We start from the raw sequence: 8,273 nt of genomic DNA, 5'->3' as shown, positions 1-8,273 counted from the left end.
TTTTCTACTAAGTTATATTGATTTATTTTTAAGTTTTTAATGAATAACTACTATATTTAATTACTATTAAACTACAACTGATTTAATATTAAATTATCACTAATTTACTATTAAATTATCATTGATTTATTACTAAATTATCAATAATTAACTATTAAGTTGTCACTTATTTTTTGTTAAGTTATTCTTGATTTAGTACTATACTCTACTAAATTATCATTCATTTACTATTAATTGTTATTAATTTATTAGTAAGTTATTGATGATTAATATTAAGTTATACTAATTACATTTAAGTTTTCAATAATTAATTACTAAGTTATTAATTAAACACTATTATGTTATCATTGATTTATATATATATATATATCTAATATATGCTAGAGAATGTAATTCATAAGATAAAGAAATAAAGAAGAAAAAGTTTAAGCGTAAATTATTTGAAAAACATGAGTAAATGCTTTTAATTTATTATCAGTACTTTAACACATAATAATAAATTAAAAAATAACTTTTTATAGTAATGCAAGTATTAAAACTAAATTAAATAAATATATACAATGTACATTAAATCAACATTTCTAAGATGTTCTTCAAATTTTTTAGTTCATGACAAATAATACATATTAAGATAAGTTTTATTGATAATTTGACTTAATTATTAGTATATATATTTTTCATACCTGTTAGCAAAGTACAATTGTATAATGTTTCTTTCTTTTAAGTATATAATTTTAGATAAAAATTTTGTTATATATATGATCAAAGTAATGAGAACAAATTTACTAAATAAAATTTATAAAAATTAAACAAACCATAATTTTTTTAAAAATATATTAAATTCATAATAATTACCTTTATATTCTATATACAAATTTTCTTCTACTAAATAAAAAGGTGATATATTTTTAATTATTGCTTTTTTGTTGTTACCATTATTCAAAATGACCTTTTTCTTTATATTTAGATACCAATCAACTTTTATATTTGAAAAGAATAAAGAATATTGTAAGAGATTATAACAACTCAAATAATGTTTAACGTCATGTTGTCTTTGTGAATGAATATGAATTATAATATCTCTTTCAAATGAAATATTTAAATTGTTTTCCTCAACCCATATAGTAACTTAATCAACAAAGAAATAATTATAAACTTGTTTATCTAGATTAATATTTCTTAATACAAATTTTAAAATCTTCAAAAGAAGATTTATCCTTTAATCTCTGCAAAACTTAAATATAAGGATTTTTTTTTAATTATTATTAGTATCTATAAGGATTTTTGCACTTAAATTTCCATTGTGTTCTCATTCTATTTTGAAATTTTATGTTGATGTCATAAAAGTATGGCTAAAGTAGCATAAATTAATTAACTCAAACTTGAAATAATTCAAAACTTAAATTAAGTATAAATAAATTTTTACTCATTTTACATTTTAATTTAATTAAAAATAATATAATATACATAATTATAAAAATGAACTAATTTAACTCAATTTCAATTGATTTTAAAAATCAACAACTTAGTAGTTATTTAAAACTCAAAATGATTGAACATAATCAAAATTCGAATTGAAATTGTAACCTAATCAAAATCTAATATTTCTTATTCATTTTATGTAATAATTTAAAAGTTCCTTATTTAGTTTTTTTTCTTAATTTTCAATATCTTATTTTTATTATCTTTGTGGTTGAATTAGTTAATTAATTTTAAAAGTATTTCTAAAATAAAATTGCAATTATAAGTAATTGAATATATTTTTTTACTTGGATTTTAAACAATTTGAATTTAGCTTTTTAAATAAAAAATCATGTACCAATTATTAAGTTAAATTTACACAGTTACATAAGTGAATAATTGAATACATTATGAAAAAAGTAAATGATAAAAATTGACTCAACTTAATTGGTCATTGATTCTAAATTTAAAATTCAACTCGAAATTATGAAAACTTAAAATTTAAAATGATTGAAATACTAAATATACAATTAAATAAAGATTTATCAAAGGAATTTTGCTGATGAATATCTTTAAATCACTTTTAAGTTTAGTTAAATTATAATTTATAATAATATTTTTATATTAAATGTAATAGCAATAATTAATTCAATGAATTTAAATTCTTTTGATAAAATATTGCCTAATATGACAACTTTAAAAATTTTAATACAACAATGAATATTTATCAATTGACATAAAGGAGAAAATGAAGGATACAATGTTTTTTTCCAAACAAAAAAGTTCCATATTAATCCTAAAGAAATTTGAGACCAATATATTTGTATATTTGTCACTGAACATAATATAACATTAACCTTCTTTATCATATGAAAAGAATAAAGTTATACATGACTAATCAATCTTTCATCTCATTTTTCTACTTAAGATAAATTTTCATTGATACTTTCATCAATTGAACATAATTGTACATTTTATCAATTGAAAACTTAATTTTTTTATTTGAAAAATTTTATTATACATAAATTTTTATTATATATATATAAATATTAAAATACATAATTTTAAAAAATAAAATAAATTCTTAATCTTGGTATTTGTTATGTTTTATTAAGAAAATTTCAATTTTATGAATAACAAACTTGTTATGTAATACCTATACAATTTATAATAGTTTCATTTTCAGCATTAACAAATAAATTTTTACATTTTATGAAGAAAATTTATTATTAATCTTTGTATTTGTCACGTTTTATTAAGAAAATTTCAATTTTATGAATAACAAACTTGTTATGTAAAACCTATACAATTTATAATGGTTTCATTTTCAGTATTAACAAATAAATTTTCATGAATGAATATAATTTTGGCATTAAATTATTCAAAAGATAACTCCATTAAATTTTGTCACACCTTAAAAGAATTCATCAAAAACAATTAAGTTTATTTCATTTGATAATTTTTTTACTTTAAATAATTCACTTTAGGTCGTTCAACCACTTAGATGACCAAAAAAGTAATCAATTTAATATAACTTAGAAAGATTAAATAATATTGAGATATAAATTAATCATATATAAGCATATTAAGATAAAAATTTAGAGAAAATTAAATTAATTATAGTTTCAATCAAGATGAAAAATTTTTGTTACAATTTGATGGGATCTAATCTTAAGTTACTTGCAGCTTTATCATCTCTTGAATTATCTATTTTTTACATGTGAAAAGTCCAATTAAAGTGTTCAATAAGTCACATAATGCTAATTTTTTATTAAGGGGTACAATTGATTTGCATTTGATTTGATATTAGCTTCGTTCATAGGAATAACAATTATGAAATTTTAAAGAAAAAAATACAAAAAAAATAATTATAAAGGTAATACTAAAGTGTAAGAATGATATATTAAAAAATTTATTTCATGGACTAAAAAGATTTAATTATGTTATCAATGATCAAATGATCAACTTATAAAACATATAAATAATTATTATATTAAAACAAAAAATTATGTTATCAATGATTAAATGATCAAATGATCAAATGATCAATTCATAAAACATATAAATAATCATTATCATACATATATAACTAATATATTGAAACAAAAAATTGAAAGGCAAAAAATAGAAAAAAAAGACAACTATGCTTAAATGACTTAATTATGATAATTTTTAATAAATTTATTTATCAACATAAATTACATATACAATTATTTTTACAACAACTAAATAAACAAACTTTATATAATTGTTTTATTCTTATGCACATTAAGCTTTTATATCGTTTTATTTGTATTTTCATTTGATGTAAAAAATCATTTACTTATGAAAAAGAGTTTAATGAGAATAAAAAAACCATTTAAATTAAAATTTTATTAAAAGTTTAGTCAATCACTTTTAGTACTTTTTTTGTTTAATTATAAAAAATCTAATAATAAAAAATTCATTTAAATTAAATTTTATAAAAAAAAATTACTAAAAATATTTTAGTCAATTATTGTTAACACTTAAAATTAAAATATTAAGTAGTTTAATTTCTCATAAACTTTATTTTTAATTATATTTGATTTAAATTAAATTTAAATAAATTAATAAAAATCATATGTTTAAGGATGAATTTATTAATTTAAAAATTTATAAAATTATTTAGATCATTTGCTATTAATAATTTTAAATTTTAGATGATAAATTTTAGGTTTAGGGTGGTTGATTTTCCTATCAAAGGCATTTCGCTGTCTTAATTTAAAAGCTTTGGTAGTCGACTGATATTAGTCTGACATTCCACTGCCTCATTTCTAAACATGATAGTCATTTTGTCATTGGATGGAAAGTCGATTGTGATAATGTAAAATTGAAACAAAATAAGAAAATTTCTTTTAAAATTTGCGGCATTCGAATCCCATACATGAACATTTGACTACCCATATTGAAAGTCTCTTCAATCCATTTCTTTTTGTGTCGTAAATCAAAATTTGTTTTTCATTTTGATTCATTCCAAAACTATTTTATAATTTCTTAATCATTAATTTCTCCTTGCATTGATTAAATAATTATGCTTAATCAATTATCATTTATTCTTTCAATATATATTTTGAAAATGTTCTAACAAGGCAACAATTGTCAGCACTCAGAAGTGAGATCCGGGAAATCAATGGCTTGACATGAAGTGAATCTGAACAATAGATTCCATGCTAGCAGCACCAGTTTAGGACTTTCCATGAAGACAATCGGTTTCAAGGGTATGTTTGATGAGATTTAAAGTTTAACAGTATCTTTTCTTTTAAAACCATGGAAGCACTAATTACAAAAGATTTGGAAAAAAAGAACAATCGGAATGGAAAGAGGACCATAACTTACATATGGGTTATGTGATTAATGTAGTATAACTATTTTTATTTTAGGGTGTAAAAACTGTTCTGCATTTATGATGTTAGAGAAGCTGCTTTATCCGACCAGAGGATGTTTATCTCTTTTTCTCGCTGGTGTTTTCCTGGTGAGAAAAGTGCTTATGTTTGAATTTACACGGCAGATTCAAGCCCTAAGGTAAAATTGGTTTACGTGAGCCATGATTTCAGGTGGTTTGAAGAAATCAGTGACTCATTATTCAAAGATTAATGTTGGAAGCCTGAAAATGTCAAAGGGGATGACGAATAACAAAAGCAAAACCAGGCCATTCGGGTGCCAAAAGGTGCACGTTTGTTTTTTTTGGATGTCTGAGTTTCTTTGCGTTCACATCTTTAATTTTTTTTTATTATTATTATTTTTGGATAACTTCTTCGGATTGACACCTATGTTCTATCTGAAATACAGTTTAGTGGCTCAAAAATGTATATTCCTTGTCAGGCTAACTTCTTCTGCACAATTCCCAAAAAAATAATAAAATAAAATCAAAACGATTGTGACTGAATTGAAAGAACAGATAGGTAGAATGTGAATACTAGCATTTTAGTGGAGTTTGGTGGAAGTTTAATAGTTGAACAATGAAAGAGCAGCAATTAATTATTTTATTGAGAAATTAGCAATTAATTATGTTCTCATTAGTTGAATAATAGAGGCCAGTTGTTATTCTGCGGCTGGTTTGAGTTTCATTGTTCAAAGAACAGATCAATTTAATCCATGGAAAGAGAAGGATGTCACTTCACAGTTCTTTTTTTTTTTTTTTACTTCACACTACCATTTGTCTTCGCTTGTTGCCTATATCTTTCATTACCAATAGAGAAAAAAGGTAGATTTTTTCTCTTTGTATAAATAGGTCCCAGACCACCTTTCTTTCTTAAGCATCAATCCATAAAGTACCTGATAATTCAATTGGTTCCCGATTTAATTAGTAAAATCTTCCTTGCTTACAGGAAACAATAATATTTTTTTATTTTTAAAATTATAAATTAATAAATTTTATATTTACTAAAGCTTAAAAATAATTATTTTAAATTACAAAATTTTTACAAATAGAATATTTATTTTTAAAGTTTCTTTCTCTTTATCTTTTTTATAGGTTGCCTTTTTCTTTTGTCGAAAGATTCAATTTATGTTACCTCATTTTAAAGATATAAATTGATAGAATTAATATGAATACTTGATAACATTTTAATTTTTCATAAAAATATTTAAAAATATGTAAAAAAATTTTTAAAAACACATTAAAGCCATATAAAAAATTTAAAATAATTGTATATATACAAAATATTAAAAATTATATTGACCCAAAAAATAAATATTTATTATCAAAAACCCAAAAGTCTCAAATCCATTTAACTATAGAATATAAAAATATCCACTCACATAAAAATTATTTCAAGTGCACTAGTTAATTAGATAAACCCAGTAGTTAAGTTTTATTCAAAGAATGTTAGATAGATGCAAGATGTTAGATGGTTAAATACCCAAGCTGGGGAATAATAATATTCTTACATGTACAAATAAGAATTATATAACAATTTGATTTCATATAATTAAAATACATAATATTACTAATTTTTAAACATTTCCTTCAAGAAAATAGAATAAAACACTTTTTTTTTATTTTTGTATATATATATTTTGAAATAATCTCATAAAATTAAATCATGCTCATAAATAAAATTTTAGATAAAAAATAAACAGAAAAATTACACCTTACAAACTATTTGATTTATCCAAAATATGATGGGTTAAGAAGGGTGCACCTGAGTTGGATATGAATTAAGGATACAACTATACCTTTTTTTTGTTTTTCTTATTTTCAAAAGTACATCGTTTGGACCAACTAACAAAAAAGCCTAATCTTAAACTCTAGCTATATTGGCAAAAAAAACCCCTGGATAGGAGCTAACAATGCAATTATACCTTTTTGTGCTTTTTAATTGTCGAAACTATATCGTTTTGACCAACTAATGAAAAAGCCTAATCCTAAACAGTAGCTATATTGGCAAAACAACGCTAACTATGAAGCAATTTTTCACCATTTCTTTACTTCTGTCATTGATGCCTTCTCTCTTTATTCTCTCCTTATTTTGGCTCCTACCTTCTTTCGTTGTCTTTGTCTTTTTCTTTTTTCCTCTCACCGCATCTATCTCTCGTCAAGTAGCTAAACTTGTTATTGCCGACTGTTTCCTTCCTCATTCTCGTCTCACTTACTTTTCTTTTCTTTTTCTTCTTTCTTTTGCCGTTCCTCACTACTCTCTTCTTTTTTTTTTTTGGCTACAAAAATAATGTTAAAGACAGTTTATATTATGAATGGTTGGTTTTGGTTTTCAATACCTCTTTTGAATTCTAATGAATAATGTCAATTTAGATAATAAAAAACTTTCTCACATAATGTTTTAAATACAATAATAAATAAAAAGATAAATATAAAATTTTCCCTTTCTTCCTTTTTTTTTTTTGGTTACACAAAAATGGATAGAAGATATTTATATGTAAACAATGTGTACTTAAAAAATGACAAATAAAAATAAAGGAAGAAAAAATCCGACACAGATTATGTAAGATTTTTAATAAAAAAGTTTATGAATTAAAATATAGTCTTATTGAATTAAAGAACATTATATAAAAAGTATTCCACCTTGAAATAGTATTTCATCTATAGTAATGCTCTTTGACTTAATTAAAGAAATTACAAAAATAAAATAAAATATAAAAATATACAATTAAATATCATGCATATATACTTTCAATTTGAAAAAAAAAATACCAAATTTAAAAAAATGCACATTCTTTTAAGTATTATTTTCTTCCAAAATACAACTTTACTTATATATGGGACATCATAGATATTATTTATAAACGTTTATTCATAAAAAAATTAAGAAAAGGAGATAATAAAGTTAAAAAATAAAATCATTTACTATACGACTAATATAAAGATATTAATAACAAAACAAACTTACTAAGTATTAAAATAAGTTAATGCAAAAAAAGATATACTAATGGACCTGCAAAAAAAAAAATTTATAGTCTCCAAAGTAATACAAATAATCTAATAACTTAATAAATCAAAAGAATGTACAAACTAATAATAAAAAATCAATAAAATGTAAAATATGCAAAACCAAGGAAGTATACTATAAAATATACTATAAACTGATAAATTAAAGTAAAACAAAGATTAAATTATGCTAAAAAAATAAAAGAAAAATGTTTCAACACCTATTGATTATTTGATAGAAAATAAAAAATGAAAGGTTAGTTGGTAAAGTTTAAAACTCATATCTACATTCACCTTCATAGGATGGTATTTATAGGCAACATAAACTATTTATGGCAAAGAAAAAATCCCTAGGATTTTGGGTGAAAAATTGAAACTTAATTATTTCTATACCAACAAAAGCAAA

The sequence above is a fragment of the Durio zibethinus genome, chromosome 1 (genome assembly GCF_047325235.1).
Source record: "Durio zibethinus cultivar Kanyao isolate XHJ-2024 chromosome 1, ASM4732523v1, whole genome shotgun sequence".
NCBI classification, from domain to species: domain Eukaryota; kingdom Viridiplantae; phylum Streptophyta; class Magnoliopsida; order Malvales; family Malvaceae; genus Durio; species Durio zibethinus.
The sequence above is the reverse complement of the archived record's forward strand: the minus strand, read 5'-3'. Positions refer to the sequence as shown.